The sequence below is a fragment of the Octodon degus genome, unplaced genomic scaffold, assembly GCF_000260255.1.
Source record: "Octodon degus isolate 3935 unplaced genomic scaffold, OctDeg1.0 scaffold00120, whole genome shotgun sequence".
NCBI classification, from domain to species: Eukaryota; Metazoa; Chordata; class Mammalia; order Rodentia; family Octodontidae; genus Octodon; species Octodon degus.
In genome coordinates, this window is record NW_004524696.1 from 6,670,350 (window position 1) to 6,692,045 (window position 21,696).

Below are 21,696 nucleotides of genomic sequence, written 5' to 3' on the forward strand. Positions count from 1 at the left end.
ACTAACATTAGCAAGGTTCTCATCAGTGATTCAAGTTTTATATCACAAACACCACTCAGAGACAAGAAGAGTTCTATACAAGGCCATGAGGACTAGAATTCAAGCCTCCTCACCCACTTCTCAGACTTTTACCATGAGGGAGAGAGCTACCTATTCTTTTTTTTTTTTAACTACCTATTCTTAGAAATCAATCTAAACCTGGTATGGTGGCACATTCCTATATTGAACACCAGATACTCAGAAAACTGAAACAAGAAGATCTTGTGTTTGGGCCTGCTTAGGCAACTAATAAATCATATTTCAAAGTAAAAAGAGTTGTGGATGTAGCTCAGTAATAGAATACCTCCGAGTCCAATCTTCAGTATCAAAACAAACAGCAACTTACCTGAATTCTTACCTCCTTTCTAAAACACCCTTCTCCCTGTATTGCTGTGTCTAGCACAGCTCCAAAAATTCTCAAGGGTAGGATGGTGGAATGAAGAAATGAAAAAAAGAGTCAGAATGTAGAAAGCTGAGGTCAAGTGGAGCCACCTCTCAAGATGGGAGAAAAGGAACCACCCATAGTGCCTTTATTTATACAATTAGCAAGATGTTGATAACAGGTGAAACCCTTCTCATAATGAGTGAAAAAACAAACAACTTATTTGTCTGGCTCACCTTGGTTACTCTGTTTCTCCAGGTTGGACTTGCTCTAGCCCCATATGTGTAATTGATCTTCAGTCCAGGCATTCCCCGCACTGAATTCTCTCTCCAACCATCTGACAGTGTCTCTTGTCAATGTTTCCCTCTATCCTTGACATTCCCAGCCTTTCCTTTTTCTTGAACTCATCCTCATGGACTGCGACACACAGGTTTCCCTCAAGCTTTCCATCCATCATTGATGGCACCTAGCTATTTCTACCATGTTATCTTGTAGTTTGTCAGTTTTTACTACCTGAATTTTTCTTTTTCTTTTTTTATGGCTTGAGCTATTTTACTTTTTAAAATAATTTTATTGAGCAACAAATAGCAATGAAACAGTTTCAAAACTTATTAGTAGGACAGTTTCAATAATTAACACATCCATCTGCCCTATTCTTGAGGATATTTTCTCATCAACATCTCAGTACTCAGTCCTCACTCACACTCCTTCTCATAGCTCCATTGGCACTGCTTTCTCAAGAGCTCCTTGTTATCAGATTTCCTTGGATCCCATCCTGTATACTGTGTCTGCAGCATTCAACCCTCCTAAATAATGTACTCAAACCCTCTTTGCCCCAGCTCAGTCATACTGCTGGTCCTGCTTTTCCCTGCCCACAGAGGTCCTGCTATGCTTCTCATTGGCCTCAGTGTCTTCTCTGCTAAGTGCTTTCTGCCAACCTCTTTCTTTCTCCTTACATGTAGAAATCTCATTGTCTCTATTTCAATTGGTTACAGCATGCACAAATGATAGTTCACTCTGTGTGACTACTTACCGAATATGGAGAGTTTTGGTTTGCTAAGTACCTCACAGAGAGGCCTCTGGCTACTTCTCTCAACAGACTTGAATCAAAGAGCTATGTTCTCATCTATCTACAGACCAGGAAACACAGGCCCACTTCATCAGTAGCATGGATCAACACATATATGAGGAATGATCTTTCAGTCCTGTGCTTACATGATGCAGAATCAGAAGATGAAAGCAAGGGCGTAACAGCTAGCAAAGGACATCTGCTCCTTGACTGACTTCTGAGGCCCCTGCACCTTTGCCAAGTATGTTCTCAGTTTAGTGTCCTAATGTGTTCATGGACACAGTTCCTCTTCTATTCCTGCCCTCCCTCAGGAATCTTAAGTCTTGCCTTCCTGAAAATGTCCCTGCCTGCAGCTCCATTCAATCTGTGCCTCCTTGAGGCCCTGCTCTTACTTCACTAATTCTGACTCACTTATGCTTCTCTGCTCCCCTCTCTGCCACACTGTAAGCTTCCCAAGGGCAGGCTGAGATGTCACACATGATGTTAATCAAGGCAGCATCAAACAGAGGAGGCATGATGGATTTTTTAGGTGCCAAAGCAGAGAGATAGCAACCGTCACTCTTCTCCAAGACCCTCCCTACTGTTATTATATTATTATATTATTATATTACATTATAATTTAGTCTAATTGTCTTCTAAAGGGCATAAAATATGCATCTCCATAGACATAAACTAAACTAACCACACACAGAGAATAATTATAAAGTCCATAAAGCATCCCACAGTCCTAAGAATGCATGTTGATAACCTGGCAGACAGAAGCCCTCATTGCATGGCACAAACACACGGGAGCACAGTTGGTACCAGGCAGAGCCAAGCAGGTTGGCAGTGTGACTCAGCTGTCATAACTGTACTGAGTGACTATCTCCACAGATCAAAGAACAGAGAGGGAACACAAACAGAATGACTACTCTCACATTCTATCTCTGAACATCATCAGGGATGACAGTGTAGTTCTGTATTCTGTGCTTCTCCCATGTAACAGGGAGCTTCAATCTGTAGTTATGCTGGTTAGCATACATAGCAGATTTGTTTTCTCCACACATGACTTTATTTTGGAAAACTGTACTTTTCCAAACCAAATACAACAGCAGCAATAAGAATTACACTCCTTCCATCAGAAATACCCTATCAGTATAAGGAAGGTGGAAAGAACAAGATTAAGAGCTAAAAATCATGGAAATAGCCCTCCTGAAGACTGAATGTTGTGTCTCTTGCCCAGAGATTCAAGTCTGCCAGACTTACCTCTCCATGGCATGGTTTCTCTGCCCTGTCAGCAGCTGGGACATGGCAAAGATGGCCTCTGCGAGAGCACCTAGTGGACCCCACCGAGTACACATACTTCCTCTGCGGTTTTAACGTGGCAGTTATTTGATCTGAGGAATGAGGGCACATCACCTAAACTTTGTGACTTCCTCTTACTTTACACATGAAGTGAAAATCACAGCAACACGGTTTGCAACCTACACATCACAAGAAAGTTTCACAACTCATCGAGAGCTGCACAAGCATTGTCTGCAATCCGCCTTCTGTACTAACACCTTTGCCTTTTTCTAAAATTTAGACCCACCGTTCAGAAGTGGCTGCCAGGCTCTTTCTTGAGTCTCCACCTTCAGTGCACCTGCCTCTATTCTAGCCTCCATCATGTCCATAAGAGTGACCCAGAAGTTCTACAAGGTGTCCACCTCCAGCCCCTGGGACTTCAGCACCCTCTCCTATACCAGCAGGCCTGCTTCCCACATCAGGTCCTCCAGCTTCTCCCAAATGGGTAGCAGCAACAGCTTCCAGGATGGCCTGGGGTTGGGTGGCTATGACGGGGCTGGTGGTGTGGGGAGCATTGTGGCTGCCCAAATGAACCAGAGCCTGCTGAAACCCCTGAACCTTGAAGTGGACCCCAAAATCCAGGCTGTGTGTATTCATTTTTTTATTAATTATATTGAGAAATAACAATGAAATAGTTTCAAAACCGATTAATAGGAAAGTTTCAATATTTAATACATTGCATATTGTTGTCTTCATAGTGGTAATTCATAGCACAAGATGCACACATGATATCCTGTCCAAACACTATTAGTACAAATCTTTCTTCTCATTGAATTAAGAGAAATATATATATAATCTATCTTATTTTGTATATACAGATACAAACTGGTCCTTAATTTGTATCCCCTTTTTTGTTTACTTTCGTCAGAGATGGGCATTTCATTGCCATTTAAATATTGTAGGTGGATGAATTCAGCAAAATAATCCAATATAGTCCAGTAGTCCATAATAGCAGTGGGTTATTCGTAGGACTGGCAATGTCAGAAGTTGTTGACTTGAGCCCTTTACAGCTCAGCATATTAATATGGCTTTGCTTTTCATACCTCATTATCATACTTTTCTGCTGGATGGTTAAGACCAAAATAAAGCAAGGCCTATATAACAAGAATTGTAACTTTTGTATCTGATAAGTTCAGTCAAGTCAAAATGGATTACAGATCTAAACATTAAAACAGAAACACTAAATCTCTTGGAAGAGAAAGTAGGAAGAACTCTTGAAGCCATAGGGGTAGGCAAATAATTCATTAACAAAAATCAAATGACATGGGTAATACTTGAAAGAATTAACAAATGGGACCACCTCTTATTGAGAAGTTTTTGTACATCAAAAGAAATTACCAACAAAGTGAAAAGACAACTCACAAATTTGGAAAAAATCTTACCTAATAAGCACTCAGAGAAAGGTCTTCTCTCTAGAATTTATAAAGAACTAAAAAAACATTAGGGCCCCAAAATTTAAGGACCCAATCCAGAAATGAAAATCTGAGATGAACACACACTTTACAGAGGACTAAATTAAAGAAGTGAATAAATATATAAAAAAAATGCTCCAGGCCATGAATATGCAGGACAAGGAGCAAATTAAGAACCTCAACAAGTTCACCTCCTACACCAACAAGGTTCAGTTTCTGGAGCAGCAGAATAAGATACTGGAGACCAAGTAGAGCCTCCTTCAGCAGAAGATGTCTTTGAGTAATGTGGACAATATGTTTGAAAGCTATATCAACAACCTCCAGTGGCAGCTGCCACACTGGGTCAGAAAAAACTAAAGCTGGAGGCAGAATTTGGCAGCATGCAAGGGCTGGTGGAGGACTTGAAGAATAAACATGAAGTTGAGATCACCAAGCATACAGAGATGGAGAATGAATTTGTCTTCATCCAGAAAGATGTGGATGAAGCTTACATGAACAAGGTGGAGCTCAAATCATGCTGGGAAGGGCTCACTGACGAGATCGACTTCCTCAGACAGCTGTATGAAGAGGAGATACATGAGCTGCAGTCTCAGATCTCAGACATCTGTGTTGCTGTCCATGGACAACAGCTACTCCTTGGACCTGGATGGCATCATCGCTGAGATCAAGGACCAGTACGAGGAGCTTGCCAACCACAGCCAGGCCAAGGCCAAGAGCATGTACCAGATCAAGTATGAAGAGTTGCAGACTCTGGCTAGGAAGCATGGGGATGACCTCCACCACACAAAGTCAAAGATCTCTGAGATGAACAGTAGCATCAGCTACCTACAGACAGAGACTGAGGCCCTCAAAGGCATCCCTGGAGGCTGCCATCACTGATGTCAAACAGAGTGGGGAAATGGCCATTAAAGATGCCAACATCAAGCTGGAAAAGTTGAAAGCTGTGCTGAAGAAAGCCAAGCAGGACGTGGCTTGGCAGCTGTGCGAGTACCAGGAGATCATGAATGCCAAGCTGGCGCTGGACATCGAGATTGCCACCTTCCACAAGCTGCTGGGAGTTGAGAACAAGCTGGAAGTTGGGATGCAGAACTTGGGCATCCACACAAAGACCACCAGTGGCTATTTAGGAATGGTGAGCTCACCCTAGAGAGATCTCACAAGCCTGACTTTGGAAGCTTCCAAAGCTCTGGCTTCACCTGCACCAAGTCTTCTGTGGTTGTGAAGAAGACTGAGACCCACGATGGGAAGCTGGCGTCTGTGACCTCTGATGCCCTGCCCAAGTGAATGGGCCACAGCAGCCCCACTCAGCCCGCACCTCTCCCGAGACTGCCCCTGAGCCCGTGGGGAGACAGCTGTACAAGGGAGCATTGGGAGCAAGAGACCCACCTGAGGCTCATCTTAGCCCATCATCCACCCGTGGGAGGAACATTACTGCATGGAGTACCCCTTCTTGCCCATGCCCTCCACCAAAAGCCAATTAAATATTTTTTTAAAAAGAAAGCCTGATTTTGCCACCTGAAAAAAATAAATTAACCTCAGGGCCAGGGAGATAGCTTGGTTGTCTAAGCACCTGCCTCGCAGGCACAGGGACCGGGGTTCAATCCCCAATACCAGTACTGCATGCTGTGCCAGCCCAGCTAGCCACTGAAACTGAGGATGATGGTACATGCCTATAATCCCATCACTGGAGAGGCTGAGACAGAAAGATCACTATGAGTCAAACTGCATAGTGAGACCCTGTACCAAATAAATAAATAAAATATTTTAATTTAAAACATTGGGGGGGGGAGAGAGAGAGAGAATAAAAGGCCAGCCTGATGGCCCAGCAGACTAAAGCACCTGCTTAGGCAGATGAAGCACCCAGGTTTGATCCCTGTACCAAACAAATAAATAAATAAATGACTTTAATTTAAAAAAATTAGGAAAACAAAATTAAAAAAAAAAATGCTCGGCCTGATAGCTCAGCAAACTAAAGCGCCTGCTTAGGCAGAGTGCAGAGCCCAGGTTCAATCCCTGGCATACCGTGCTGGCCCCACCCAAGAGGCGCACTGAGGCGGTGATTGAGATTGAGCATAGTGGCACGCGCCTGTAATCTCAGAACTCGGGAGGCTGAAAACAGGAGAATCACTATGAGTCCGATCTATGTAGTGAGACCCTGTAAGCCCTGTCCTAAATACAGAAAAAATAAAATTAAAATTAAAAATAAAAATAAGGGCCAGCGGTATAGCTCTGAGGACTAAGCACTTGCTTAGGTAAGCACAGGGACAAGGGTTCGATCGTTGGCACCGCATGCCACTCTGGCCCCGCCCCCCCCCAGGAGCGCTGAACCGGTGATGGAATCTGAGCTTGTGGATCATGCCTGTAATCCCAGCACTAGGGAGGCAGAAATCAGGAGGATCACTACGAGTCCGAGCTGCGTAGTGAGACCTTGCACAAAAAAACAAAACAAAACAAAAAACCTTAATAAAAAAATAAATAATAAAAAATAAAATTTCACCTCAGTATATCAATTCAAGAGAATACATCACTTCAAAGATGAATCTTGATTTGTATTTAACAAATTTTGAAAGCAATCTCATTATATTAGTGTATATGCTAAATATTAAATGTAAAGTGTGTGCACTTCTTTAAAATTTCCTCAGAAAAATATATGAGAATGCTCTACTTCTAAGCAAGAAGAAATGCAAGGTCAATTATCTGTAGATCATATCAACACTTTTAGAATTAGAGGTGAAAATGACAAAATTGAAAACATAGGAGTCCTCCAAAACCATCCACAACTGCATTTGCATATAAGAAATGTTAGTTAGAACTGTCCATCTTTAAGACAATTAGATGAATGTTTAACCCACTGGACAGTTACCACCTTATGCTCTTTCATCTCCCAAGAATATATGAAACTAAGAAGATAATTTATTTTTAACCTCAATGATCTTTAACTTTGCTATGTATAACAAACTGACTTTAAAAGTAATTTCTATGTGGACAAGTGAGTTCTTTACAATTTTTGACGTGTTCACATGGTCTCTTGTAAGTGCAGCCTCTGGTTCTCAGCTGTGTGACTAAGAAAGCTCGTTTATCAGAGACAAGAGACACGAGCAGCAGCTTTACTTCTGCCTGGCCAGCCAGGTCCAGAGGAGGCCAGTCTGTGGTTTCTCCATTCTCGGTGGCTTTGCTGTGCCTGACACGCGGCGGTCTCACAGCAGTGCATGCTGACCACTGAGTGGTGCATGGATGGTTTACTCTGGCCTGGGCTAGCTCTGTCCTGGTGAGAGTCAGTCTCACTTTCCACCCCTGCTCATTTCTTTGCTTCACCTTCGGCTGGCTGGTGGGGATGCGTGATCAGCCTGCTTTCATCCTAGCTATCCCCAAACTTCATTAGTCATCCAGAAACCACATGAACTGCTCTACTTAACTGCATGGTAAAATGGATTTTTTGAAAGGGAGGCAAAAGGTACTAAAAGGCCACTGAAAGAAAGTTTTATGATTACTCAAATGACAATACAAATAATGAAGAAAAGAAAAGGCCCCTCCAAAATGAATAGCTGCTCTAACAAGAAAATATTTGGGCATGGACAATGAAAAGCAAAAGGAGAAATGTCTGGGAAGGTAAAGAAAGCACTTGGTGACTATGATCTTTTAAATGTGGAGAAATGACTGCTGCTTCACAATTGGAGAAATACACACAAAAACCTCAACAAAACAAATATGTTTTTAAAATCTTTATTAAGATGTCTTAAGGCATGCATTCACAAATATATATACATACATATATATATTCACCATTGTATGATTGAGATTTTATTTCAGTATTAGAAAAGATTTTCTTATATCAAGTGTTATGAAAATAGAGAATTTTTGACAAATAAAGAAAACTTGATGCCAAAAGTTTGAAAAAGGAGGTTACTTGAGGAAGCAACTTGCAACTGGCTACAGCCAAAAAGCAGCATGACTACATTATCATAACATTAGTGTGATGATACACAAATTTGTATTTCTTAATTTTTTAAAGAGAGTATAAAATAGGAAGCAACAAAAAATTATTGATGATACAGAATTTCACTAAACAAAATCTTATGAATTTTACAGTATTTGTTGTACTGTATAGTGTTCTCTTCAGATTAGTTGTTCAGATTACCAGATACATGCATGCAAGGTTGGAAGAAAAAAGTACAAAAAAATTGTAAGAAATTAAGAACAGAGGAAAAGGAAAACAAATTTGAAATGAAGACCAAAAAAATTAAACATTAATTACTCTTTTCCACAGACCAGTAAAAATCCACAGTACAATTATTCAAACCATTATGCTTACCCACATAGCTGTATCTCTTTCCCCCACTCCCTCTCTGGTACTTTTCCTCATCCCAGTTATTGCTTTGTTTTGAACAGATTCACTTCATTTTTTAAATTTTTTTATTCATTTTAATGAGAAAAAAGATAAAATAACAATGAGTTTCTTTTTTAATTTTTTATTAGTTTTAATGAGAAAAAATAGCAATGAAACACTTCCAAAACAGATTAGTAGGACAGTTACAATAATTAATACATTGCATATTGTTCTCTTTGTAGTAGTTATTCACAATATTAGTACAAACCTTTCTTCTCAGTGAACTAAGAGAAAGTTGCAGTACATCTATCCTATTTTGCATATATATATATATATATAATATATATATATATATATATATATATATATATATATATATATTTACTACAAAATTGTCCTTCATTTACATCCACCCTTTTTTGTTTTGTTTTGTCAGATATTCCATTATTGTTAGAGAAGCTGTATTTGGAAAAGTCTTTAAAGGACCTTTTCATACTTAACACCGGTTCAAATATTGCAGGTATTTAAATTCGCAAAATGTCCCAATATAGTCCAATAGTCCATAATAGTTATGGGTTATCAACAGAATTAGCAATTTTCAGAAGTTGTTGAGCATTTTACAGCCCAGTCTATTAATATGGCATTGCTTTTTATTCCTCGTGGTTGCACTTCTCTGCTGGATGGTTAAGACCAAGTTAAAGCAAGACCTATATAACTAAAAATGTAACCTTTTCTATCTGATAAGGTCAGTCAAATCCCCTCAGGATTTGCCCTGGAACCTCGTTCAGCACCTTGTGGATCTTTTGTCAGTGTCAGTCATCTGGATGAGTCACAGCCATTGCTTGACCAATTTGCTCTCTGTGAAAGCCTGAGAGAGTTTTCTCTCTAGGTGATTCTCCTTCATCACACTATACATCATCCATAGCTTTCCTCTGTGGCCCATAATCTCCTTGAACAGAAAATTTGGGACACCACTGAGTTATAGGATGCCACAGAAGAGATTTGCTTATGTCCTGAGTCCTCACACACCTGGAAGGGTTAGGACCAAAATATTGGCTATCTTTTTAGCCCATCTATCTGTCCAATTTTTGGTTTGCAATCTTTAGTTGTTAAGCATCCGGAAGAGAAGCTTACTGATATTATTATCCTACAACAGGCATTTAAGCTTGACATCACTATCTGTCTGAATATCACATACCTTAGACATAAAATGAAACTGTTATTTTTCAACAACCATGGATGTTCTAAAATTTAAAACCCTCCTGAATGTTAAAAAGCAATTACACATCTTTACACAGTTCATATTCAGCACTGTAGCAGTACAGTCCTGCTACATTTTGTTTTTCTTCTCCCTCATTTCCTTTTATTACCTTTTTAAAGAGACATTTACTTGAAAGAGAGTATAGCAATAATTGATATGAAATTAGAAGAAGTATACCTTTAGAAGACCAAATAACAGGCATTTTAAGCATGGTTTTAGTATTACAGATTTCTGTCTGCAATGTAGTTGCTTTGGTTCACAGATATCAGCATGTAGAGTTAGTCAGAGTAAGAACTCTACCCATTAACTGCTATTTTCAAAAACCTGATGGAAGTTTTTAGGACCATTGCCTTATCCATCTTGCCTATATAAGTGTATCATTTTCTTTTCACAGTATCTTCTATTTTAGCCTTCATGTTTTACTTACCCTTTAGGTTCTTATACTAAGGAGGCAATATGATGTTTGTACACATGGGTCTGATTTATTTCACATAAGAGTATGGTCTCTAGTTGTATTCATTTACTGATAAAAGTCTCAAATTTATCCTTTTTTATAGGCAACTAATACTTCATTTAATAAAAATACCACATCTTCTTCACCCATTCCTCAGTACATTGGCACTTGGATTGCTTCCCAAATTTAGCCATTACAAATTGTGCTGCAATAAATATGGGTGCACTTACATTTTTGAGGTATGATACTTTCAGTTATTCTGGAAAAATACCCAGAAGGGGAGGAACTCACTTGAATTGGACCTCCAATCATAGGTTTTTGAGGAATTTATACAGTGATTCCCATAGTGATTGTACCAGTCTACACTCCCACCAACCGGAAAGAAGAGTTCCTTTTTGCCCACAGACCCTCCAGCATTTGTTACTGGTTGACTTCTTGATGGGTGAGATAGAATCTCAATGTTATTTTAATTTGCATTTTTTGATGACCAATGATATTGAACATTTTTTCATATATTCATTTTCCATTTGTATTTCTTCCTCTGATAAATGTCTATTCATCTCAGATGCCCACTTTTGGATATGGTTTTTGAATTTTAGGGGCATGATTTTTTTCATTGTTGGTAGTTTCCTTTAAAGTTCAGAAACTTTTCAAAAACATGAGATTCCAGCTGTTAATTCTTTGAAGTATTTCCCAGGTTTGTTTGATTTTTTTTTTCAGAACCAGGGATTGAACTCAGGCCCTTGCACTTGCAGGGAAGCACTTATTCCACTGAGCCATCTCCCTGGCCCCAGTTTGATTGATTTTTGTTCATGAACTCTTTACCTACTTTTTCCCCCAGGAAATTTAGTGTTTCAGATATAATATTTAAATCTTTTATCCATTTGACTTTAGTTTAGTGCATGGTGATAGACATGGGTCTAATTTTAGCCTTTGGCATGTGAAAAGTGAGTTTTCCCAGCATTATTTATTAAAGAGGCTATGTTTCTTCCAGTGAACATGTTTGGCCCTTTTGTCAAATATAAGGTGTATGAACGTGTTTGTAGTTGTGCCTGCATCTTACAATTTATTGTATTGATCCACAGGTCTGTCTTTATGCCAACGCCATGCTGATTTTATCACAGCAGCTTTGTAATATAATTTCAGGTCAGGTATTGTGATGCCTCCTACCTTTCCTTTGTTGTCCAGGATTGCCTTTTATATCTTGATCTCTTTTGGTTCCAGATTAAGTTTAGCAATATCTTTTTGCTAGTTCTGTGAGATATACTAATAGTATTTTAATTGGATTGCATTGAATCTATATAAAAATTTTGGGAGTATGGCCATTTTCACAATGTTGGTTCTTCTTGCTCAGGAGAAAAGAATATCTTTCCATTTTCTGACATCCTCTTTGATTTTTTCTCAGTGTACTATAATTTTCAGCATACAAATATTTTGTAAGATTGATTCCAAAAATTTCATTTTTTGGATACTATTGTGTGGTTTCCCTAATTTCTCTCTTGGTGCATTCATTGTTTGTGTAGAAAAAAATGCTATTGATTTTTTCAGTATTGATGCCATATCCAGATATGCTCCTGAATTTGGTTATTAAATCTCTAAGTCCCTTGGTGGAGTTTTGGGGTCATCTATGTAGAGTATCATGTCATCTTCAAATAATGATAATTTTACTTCTTCTATTCCAATCTTTATTCCTTTTATTTCTTTCTCTTGTCTATTGTTCTGGCTGTTTCCAGGAATATATTGAATAGGAGTTGTGACAGTGGACATCCTTGTCTTGTTCCTGGTTTTAGAATGAAAGCTTTCAGTTTTTCTCCATTTGGAATGATGTTGGCTGTTGGTTTGTCACAGATTTCTTTTATCAGATTGAGGTAATGACCATCTATTCTGACTTTCTGTAAGGGTTTTATCATGAATGATTACTGAACTTTGTCAAAAGCTTTTTCTGCATATATTGAGATGATATGTGGTTTTAGTCTTTGGCTCTCTTGATGTGGTGCATTACATTGGTGGATTTGCACATATTGAACCATCCCTGCCTTCCTAGAATGTAATGCACTAGTTTGGATGAGGGTTTTCTACACCCAAAAGTGAATGAGAAATACCTTTTATGAAAGAATTTTTCTCAATCTATTTTTGGAATAAAATAAAACTGTATATAGCTGTTATATGATTCCTCTTTACAGTTCTCATTCCTAAACCTCATGGGATCTGGACTATCCATTTGTATTTTGGCTTTTCAAAGAATGTCTAACTTATCATTAAGAATCAATAAATCAGAACAGGCTGCTAATGAAAAGGCTGTGACCACCGAGGATGTTCGGGGGAATAGACTGCACTGGCTCCCAAGTTCACTGCTGCTCAACCTGAGGCTGCAGACTGATCTGAAGACATATAGTTGCCCTCCATTCTGATTCAGCAGTTCCCCATCAAAGACCCGGCCACAGAAGACTGATCTGCAGTCCCCACCATGCAGGGTACTGAGTGGGTAGGAAGCACCACCGAATGGTCTTGAGCCATTCTGCAGATACTGAAGCAAAATGGAAATGAGGTTTATGGAAAATAAAACAATATCTCAGAAAAAAAAAGAAGAAGCAATAAGTCAATATGAAGTTTATTTTTTAAATGTGCTTTTCTGCTACCCTGTTTTAACAAAAATCCAGTGGCCATTAAAAGGTGAAGGGAATGACAGAACTTCTGTTCTCCCAAACTCAAGAAATTGTGTACACAGGAGAAGTTGTACTTATGAACTTGACTTCATATCAAAAGCTGTGATAAAATATATTTTTAGTGGATCATGCTGCATATTTCTTGAGAACAAACCCCACCAACTTGAGTACACACTGCACTGCAAATTTCTTCCTTTGAGAGCTCTCATTTGGACACTGATTTTATTGGTTAGGTATGGAACTTTAGAGTAAAAGAAGAAGAATAAAAGAACAGAACATGAAGAATTATAAAGAGGAAGGCAAGAAAGAACATTCACAAAACTAAGTGCCACAGGTTAGAAGTATGCTTCACTTAGCCTAAGAGTATTTAAAAGCATACAGCTAAAAGAGTGATTTCCTTTTTTCTAGGCAGTGCAACCCAAAGGTGGCTTACTGAGATGAAGGGAAGTCCAAGATAAAGCCAACCCCACAGGTTTGCAAATACACACAGTGGTTTCACCAGGGCTGTCCTGGCTGCTTGCCACTTTCTATCCATCTCCCTAGGCACCCCTCCAGGATTTGCTCTCCACTTGTAAAACTGTAACAAGTGGGGGGCTGTGTTGTATTCGGAGAACCACACTGTTTTGAGAGAAGATGTCTATGTCTGAGATACTGTGCTCAGATATTGGCCCAGACTGTTAGCAAGAAGCCTCTGTGCACTGCCCTCACACACAGTGTTCCCAGAAAAGTGGCAGCAGCTGCAGAGATAAGCCAGAGGGAACTACAGCAGGATGGTCTTTCTATTAAGGAAGCAGTACTTGGTTCTTGGGGGGCTGCTCTCTGCCACTCTTAAGAGAAATAAGTGGGTGAGCATAGGAGTAGAAAGAAACTAACCAGGATCACCTATGTCTGTGTTCTAGACCCAGAAAAACTCAGCATTGTACTATTTTCTATCACTTCTCATGGAAGACAGAGGAGTGCCAGAGTGGTGTGACCAAGTGTGAAGAAGCTAAGAATTCACACAAAAGTGATCTCTGAAGTCCACAGATATCATTTCCCTCTCCTGGAAACATGGCAGCTGAGTAAATAAGCTTCTTGTTACATCTGAATGGGCATCAAACATTTGTTCTTAGAATATCAAGGTTGCTTCCTTAAAATTGTGAAACACTGCTCTCTCCACCTGTTGTTACATTTATTCCCTTCACCAAAAGTAGGTTAGGTTTTGATTCACCTGGAACAATATGAAATGATTTAAATGAACAAGAACACTTGAAAGAGATGTAATGATATGTATGTAACTGGAGGTTTTGTCTTTCTGAGCAAAGAAATGTAACATAGAATGACCTTAAAATTAGCATAAAATCACTTATCTCAAGCCAATCTCATGGCTTCCAAAGGGGAAACCCTTCTGCACGGGATATGCATGAGAAAAACTAAAGAAACCACAGCAGGTCCTACTGTAGTACTTCAAGTTGTTTTATGTTTTCATTGATAAAATTACAGGGCTATAAACAAACTTCTTTGGACACATATCCAATGAGTGTTTGCTTCTCTAGTAGTACAATACTGGAACAAATGTCACAAATTTGAATTACCCAATATGGCAACCATGAGCCATGCATGACTGTTTACCTCTAACTAAATTAACATTAGGTGTACTTGTTCAGTTCAGCGCTTGAGGTTTTCGCAGCTGCAGAATAGCAACACAGCTCAGCTTCAGACTTTGCATAGGGTGAAAAGGTGCTGTCCTACAGCAAGGACTTCTGCCAGGATGACTGTGTCTCCAGAGGTCAATTGCCAATGTCTGTGATCATTCTGGATGTCACAGGTAGGGCAGAGTTAGGGCAGAGTTCTGGCATCTGTAGCTGAGACCAGGAAAGCTATGTGCATAGGATGCCTGCTATACAAAACTATCCAGCCTAAAAGAGCAACAGTATCCAGGTGTGGTGGCACATACCTGGGATCCCGGCACTGTGGGAGTCTGAGCAAGAAGATCCCAAGTTCCAGGTGAGCCTGAGCAATTCAGTCACTTAGCAAGATCTGATCTCAAAATAAAAAAAAAATAAGAGCTGATCTTGTAATGTGGAGAGACACAAGCTGGGATCTGGCTCCAATGTTGGGTTCCAGAGCCCCAGCCCTGCCCAGGTCAGTGAGAGCCCCAGGCAGCAGTGATGAAAGTTGCCTGAGCTGAGATGCCGCCCTGTGCTTACTGGTGAGCGCTCTCATCAGTATTCACATGGGAAAGTCACAAAAGGATGCATCTGTCACTGTCTTCATCACAAAGATATGCTTTATTTCAGCCCAATTTGGCTCGTCTTCCTTTGTACTCTAATGCACAGCACTGCACTCTTTTTCCTATTATCTAAGCTGTAATTTTTATTCCTTTTTTGCTCCTATTAGTCCCACACTATTGCTCTGAACTCCAGTACCACCTATAGCCCTTTCTCTCAGAGCCACCACTGTGGGAGAACACAAACTCCAGACCCGCATGTCATAAGCAAGGCACTGGTGGTCCCTGGGGCAGTGAGTCTTTGCTCAAGGCCTTAAACCCAATCTGGAACCCCAGTCTCTGAAGATTTCTTTCCATCCTCTGCAGGCCTGTGTTATACCTGCATAGTGAGACCCTAAATCAAATAAATAAATAAATAAATAAATAAATAAATAAATAAATAAATAAATATTTTTTTAAGAAAAGCATGAATAGGCAGTCCAGAGACCTAGAATTGATATCGTACTGGCTACTTCTTATAAATATTCTAGAAAATGTACTTTTGCACCAGCTTCCCTAAATGTATATACCATATGTCATCATTTTGTGGTGTCTTCCATGGGGGATAGCAAGGCTTCTTCCAGTTGTTGAGACATGGAGAAATGGGAAGGGGCAGCATCCTCTAACTTAAAGGCAAGAAACAGTTGATAATGTATAAATACACATTTGCTTTTGTTCCTTGGGACATTTCACTGTCTCTAGGTGTACAGACAGATTTTTCAATGTGCTTTTTCAGCACAGTTAACACACTGGAGTCTTTTTCATACATATATGAAATTATGCAAGTGGATTTAACATCATACACCTGAACAATTCAGTACCCAGGCCCTACATATCTAATTCTATGTCTTGCACATGTTCTTCATAACTGACCAAATGCACTACAATCCATCATCCCTACCTCACGACCCTCATTACTGCTCAGTAAACACAGCAAAAACAGTTCAGAGGAGAAAAAGCTCTCTGCAAACATTCAGATTCCTTAGCAGACAGATAAATGAAGGCAAGGTCCAGTCATGCGTCTCTACAACCAAATCCTGACCCTTTGTGAGGCCCTATTATCCAAAAGTTCTCCAAATAGAAATATCGCTCAGTATTTGCTTCCCAGAGAGCCCTCCAATCCTTCAACTTTCAGGGCCCCGCACTGCTCTGTCCACCAATATCAGTCCACATCTCAGACTAGACCTCAGTGGGCCACACACAGCCTTTGCAGCTGTTGTGCTTCCCAAAATGTCTTGACAAGGTCAATAATGGCATTTCGTCTGACGCCCACACCCTGCTGAGGGCTCAGGGCACTTGTCCTCTACCTCCTTCTACATTTCCCAGCCCCTTCTCTACAGTCTTGAGGTTCTCCTTAGTTCCATCCCAGGCCCTCTCACCCTGAATACCTCACGGTCAAACATGATCATCTCAGTCTGAGCACCAGAAAGTCAACAAACCTGATCATTCTTTGTTCTAGAGACTCAGATCAAATTTCTCAGTCCCTTTGGAATATAGCACCGTCAAGTAATTATAACCAATCTTGACCTTTTTCCTCACTGTCTACTCCTCCAAGGAAACAGCAAGCCACAACTCTTCCTGACAAATCCTGTCATACCCCTGACTTCCAATCTCTGGACAAGACAACTAGGTACCCCTACTTCTCTTTGTTGCTGCACCATTTGCCTCCAAGGAAACTCCCAAGTCCCATGTCACTCATATCTTTACTGCCCACTTTCTCTATCTTCCTAGCCAGTATCCCTGCCAATGATTTTCCCAGATGCAAACATAAGACAGACCTTTCTAGATAAAACTAATCATGTTCTGCTTTCTATTATAACCTATAATGAGTGTTGGTATTGTTCTCAGTTTAAATATCAAACTCTATAATTTGGAATTCAAGACTTGGAACAGCAGTATTATCAGAAAGACCTTGGCCCTTGCAAGAGCGACCCTCTGTGGATAATGTGAACTGCACAGTGATCATAAATGAGGCCTTCCAAAAGCCCTGCTCAAGCTCCTTTGCCTTGGAAGTTTGCTGAATATTTTCTTATTTTTCTCTGGAAAGTTATAGAACTGAAAGATACAATAAAAAAATTAAAACTGTCCTTATGGGCTTAAAAATAAAGCGCTAAAGTGGTGTACATAAATACAGATCCATAGTGCTCACCCTGTCTGAATGACAGAAAACACAGTACCAAAAAAGAGAAAACAAATTTTCTCAATGACCTGTGGAGTACTAACAGAACATCTAACATCTTCATTATTGAAGAAGAGAGAGGAGACCAAATGATTATCTGAAGAAAAATGGTTTAGCAAATTTTACAGAAGACACAAGCAGGGACCGGGGAGATGGCTCAGTAGAATAAGTGCTTGTTTGCCAAGTGTAAGGTCCTGAGTTCAATCCCCAGTTCCAAAAAAAAAAAAAAAAATGACACAAACATATAGAATCTGACTAAACCCCAAACAAGCTAACAACCGACAACAACCACAAGCCCAAGCCACATAGAGATCCATCCTCAGTAAACTCCTAGTACCTGAAGACAAAACAACTATCAAGTAGTAACTAGCAAGAAAACACCCACTGGAATGATAGCAGATTTCTCATCTAAACACACAGAGGCCAGAAATGACTGCACCATGTATTACAAGTATGAGAAGAGAAGAGCTCTAACCTAGAACTCTGTATCAGGTGAATCCAACCTTTAAAAATTAAGGAAAAATAGAAACATACTCAAACCAAAGAAAATTCTATAACTAGATAGTAAATGATACAAGAATCGCAAAGTATCATGGACAAAAAAGAAAGATAACAATGGGAAGAGTGAAAGCACGAGTACAGGGGGCTGGCAAGATAGCTCAGTGGCATAAGCACCTGCCTGCCTGTCTGCCTGCCTGGAAGTGCAAGGTCATGAGTTTGGTCCCTGGTACCAAAAAGAAAAAAAAGGATTTTAAATTAATAAATAAACACACAGATAGAAAGCATAAGTATGCCCTCTAGGCTCTCCCTTCCGCTGGAATTTCTACAGCGTTAGTGAAGATTGAAAAAAAAAAGTGTAATAATGTGTACCATTCACAATAGCGGTAGTGAGGAGAGAAATGTAACCTTGTAAAGTGAGGATTTCACACTCCACTGTAAAATGATCATTCATGTGTTGTGATGCTGAGCAACAAGTAAGAAAAAGATATAAAAAAACACTGCCATAAGTACTATAAACAAATTAAAAAGGAAGCTGTGATGATGGTCTGATAATCCATAAGAAAGCGATATAGAAATAAAAGCCATAAAACAAAGATAAAAATAAAATATTAAAATAAGAGTCTAACATATCATTTATTATCTTAAATGTAAATAATTCAAATATACTTATTAAACTGTAGATATTGTTAGAATGGATTAAGAAATATATTCCAACTACCTGTTATTTTCAAAACACTCTATTTGAATTTATCAATAGAGGTCTAAGTAAAAGTAAAAGGGTATTAAAAGAAATACAACACAAAAATTAATGAGAAAAAAAAAGAATGATTACAGTAATATAAAAAGAAATAAGTTTAGAACAAAAAATTACTGATACAAAATCATATATTTCATAATGATAAGTGGATCAATTCACTTATCAAGACATGATGGCCATAAATGTACCTATAACTGCAACAACATCAAAATACAGGAAGTAAAATTTTAAGCCTGAAAGGAGAAAGAGAACTTCCCCATATATAATCAAGGAACTTCAACACGTCCTTTCCCCTATAAGTGACTGGGAGAACAGTGAGACAAGAAAGCAAGGACATAGGAAAGCTACATGACACTATTAACCAGCATGTCTAACTGCATATATAGAACATTCAGCAACAATAGCCATATATACATTTTTCAAGCACCTTGGAATATTCATCAAGATTGATCATATCATGTGTCAAAATCAATCCTCAACCAATATGAAAGGATTGATATTATACAGAGTGAGTTCTCTGGCCATTAGAAATCAAAGTAGAATTCAATAACAGAAAGACAGCAGGAAATTTTCAAGTACTTATAAATTAACAGTGTACTCCCAATGTACTTCTTAAACCCAAATAAATCATAAGTTTAAGAATAAATTTCAAGCCAAGAAAGACATATGTGATTTAATAAAAATAAAGTCTGTCAAAATATATGAAATACAGCTAATACCAAACTAAAGGGAAGTTTATAAAGTTTACTGCTCACATAAAAGTACAGAGAAAAAGAAAAATCAGTAATGCCACATCAAGAAACTGGAGTAAATTATTTCTCAAATAAACTAGAAGTTAGGTAACAAATAATAAAGAGTAGAAACAAAATTGAAAATAAGCAATGGAGGAAAACTATGAAACCAAAATCTGATGGTCTGCAAAATAAATAAAATTTATAAGCTTCTATCAAGATTAATAAAAACACAACAAAAATAGATTAGCAATATTAGGGATAAAACAAAGATATCAATACAGATGCCACACATATTAAAATAACAAGAATATTATGAGAAACTTTTGATTCATGAACACAATTCAGAAGAAAAGGACCAATTCTTTGAAAACCAAAAGGAACTGAATTCAATTAAAAGAAAATCAATTATCTGAATGATCTGATAATCTTTATAAAAATTGAACTTGTAAAATAAAACTTCCCTTAAAGAAGACCTCCAGCCATTGTGGATTTGTTAGCAAACAGGACCAAACACTTTAAAAAGCATTTAGCAACCAACTTAACAATGGCTTCCAAACAGGCAAACTGAAGGGAACACTTCTGTCTTCTTCACTTTGCCATGACCGAGACACAACACTGACTCCCCAGCATCAAGGAAGAGAGGATAATTCTGCCACATGGATGCATTCATTGTTCTCCTGTCTGCAAGGCATTGTGGAAAGGCCTGGGTGGAGAAAAGCTGCCCATGTCACAGAAGGCTGGAAGCAGAGTCTAAGGAAGGCGATACACCCTTTGAGGTCACTCCCCCAGTGACCTGCCTGTTCCAACCAGACCTCACCTCCCAACAACACACTCAGTAGCTGAACTGACCAGTGATCCAACCACCTTCTATATGCATGAGGGGGACACTCCAAATCTAAAGTGGAAAAACTTCCCAACACATTATCTGAAACTGCTAGTGCTCTGATACCAAAACTATACCAAGTAAGAAGGATACACAGAAGGAAAAAAGGAAAGGAGGGATTCAGAGAGGGAGGAAGAGGGAGGAAGGGAGAAAAGGAGGGAGGGAGAAAGGGAGGGAGGAAGGGAGGAAGGGAGGGAGGGAGAAAATTTGTACTTTCAGCAATCCATGAAAATATTTGCTACCAATTAGGATAAAGTATTTTTAAATTATAAAATTTTCAGAAGACCAGCAACTGAGATGTAGAGAAAGAACTACAAAGGTAAGCATTATAGTAATAATCCAATTATAAAGTGGACAAAGACATGAGCAGACATTTTACTAAGATAGATATATAAGTGTCAAATAAGTACAACATCATTGTCTATTACAGAAATGCAAATTAAAATCACTGTAAGATATCCTTACATAAATATCAAAACTAGTGACAGTACCAAATGCTAACAAAAATGTGTAGAAACTGGATCACTCACATTTTGCTGGGAAGGGGGAAGAATATAAAGTGCCTCCCCAACTCTGGAAAACAGTTCTCCTTTTTCCTACAAAGCTAATCATGAAAGAGCCACACAACATAGTAATCACACTGTTGTGCATTTATCCCAGAGGAATGGAAGTGTTTGCTTACACAAATATCATGCATGAATGTTCATAGAAATGACAACCAAAATGTAGAATCATCCCAGGTGTTTTTCAACAGGTGTGTAAACAAACTGTTGCACATCTGGTGGATACTACTCAGCAATAAAGAGGAATGGACATGTCTCAATGTGAATAAATCTCCAGGATGTTATGCTGAAAGGAAAAAGAAATCTATTTTTTTTTTAGTGTATGAGTTTGTTGACCCAACACTTTGAGGGCCAAAAGTCCAGAGGTGGGATACAGAGTAAAAGTAGCCAAGGGTTGTTTGGACCTGGAGGATTGGAAGAGATGGAGAGGGTATGGCAGCAACAAGATGCAAGTGAGATATGAATTCCGCATCTGCACCACATCCTGTCTGTTTCTGTGCTCCAATTGTTCCACAGTTTTGCAACTTGTTACCATTGACAGACTAGATGAAGGGTTAAAGAAATCTGCATCATTTCTTACAACTGCATGTAAATCAACAATTATCTCAAAATAAAAAGTTTAATTAAAAAATTCTAGTGAAAGACTGGACTTTGGGTCAATTTGTCAAAGATTAATTTGCCCTAAGTCAATTTTGGGAATAGCAATTCATTGATAAACCAATTCACAGAGCCACGCACATCTCTGAGAGCCAATTGGCATAACACTTTGGCTGATGGACCAATTTACCAAATGATGGAGCTGCCAAAGCCTCTCTCTATTAAGTACTTACAAAATCTGCAGCATTTTTACTTTCACTGAAACTGCCAAATGAGATCTTGTATTTTATGCAAAATCATG

The 21,696-nt window shown here is 38.9% G+C and overlaps 1 pseudogene; it reads left to right on the top strand.

Annotated features, from left to right (window-relative positions):
• The first annotated feature begins 3,134 nt into the window (after positions 1 to 3,134).
• Positions 3,135 to 5,509, top strand: LOC101578954 (annotated as a pseudogene).
• Positions 5,510 to 21,696: the final 16,187 nt, after the last annotated feature.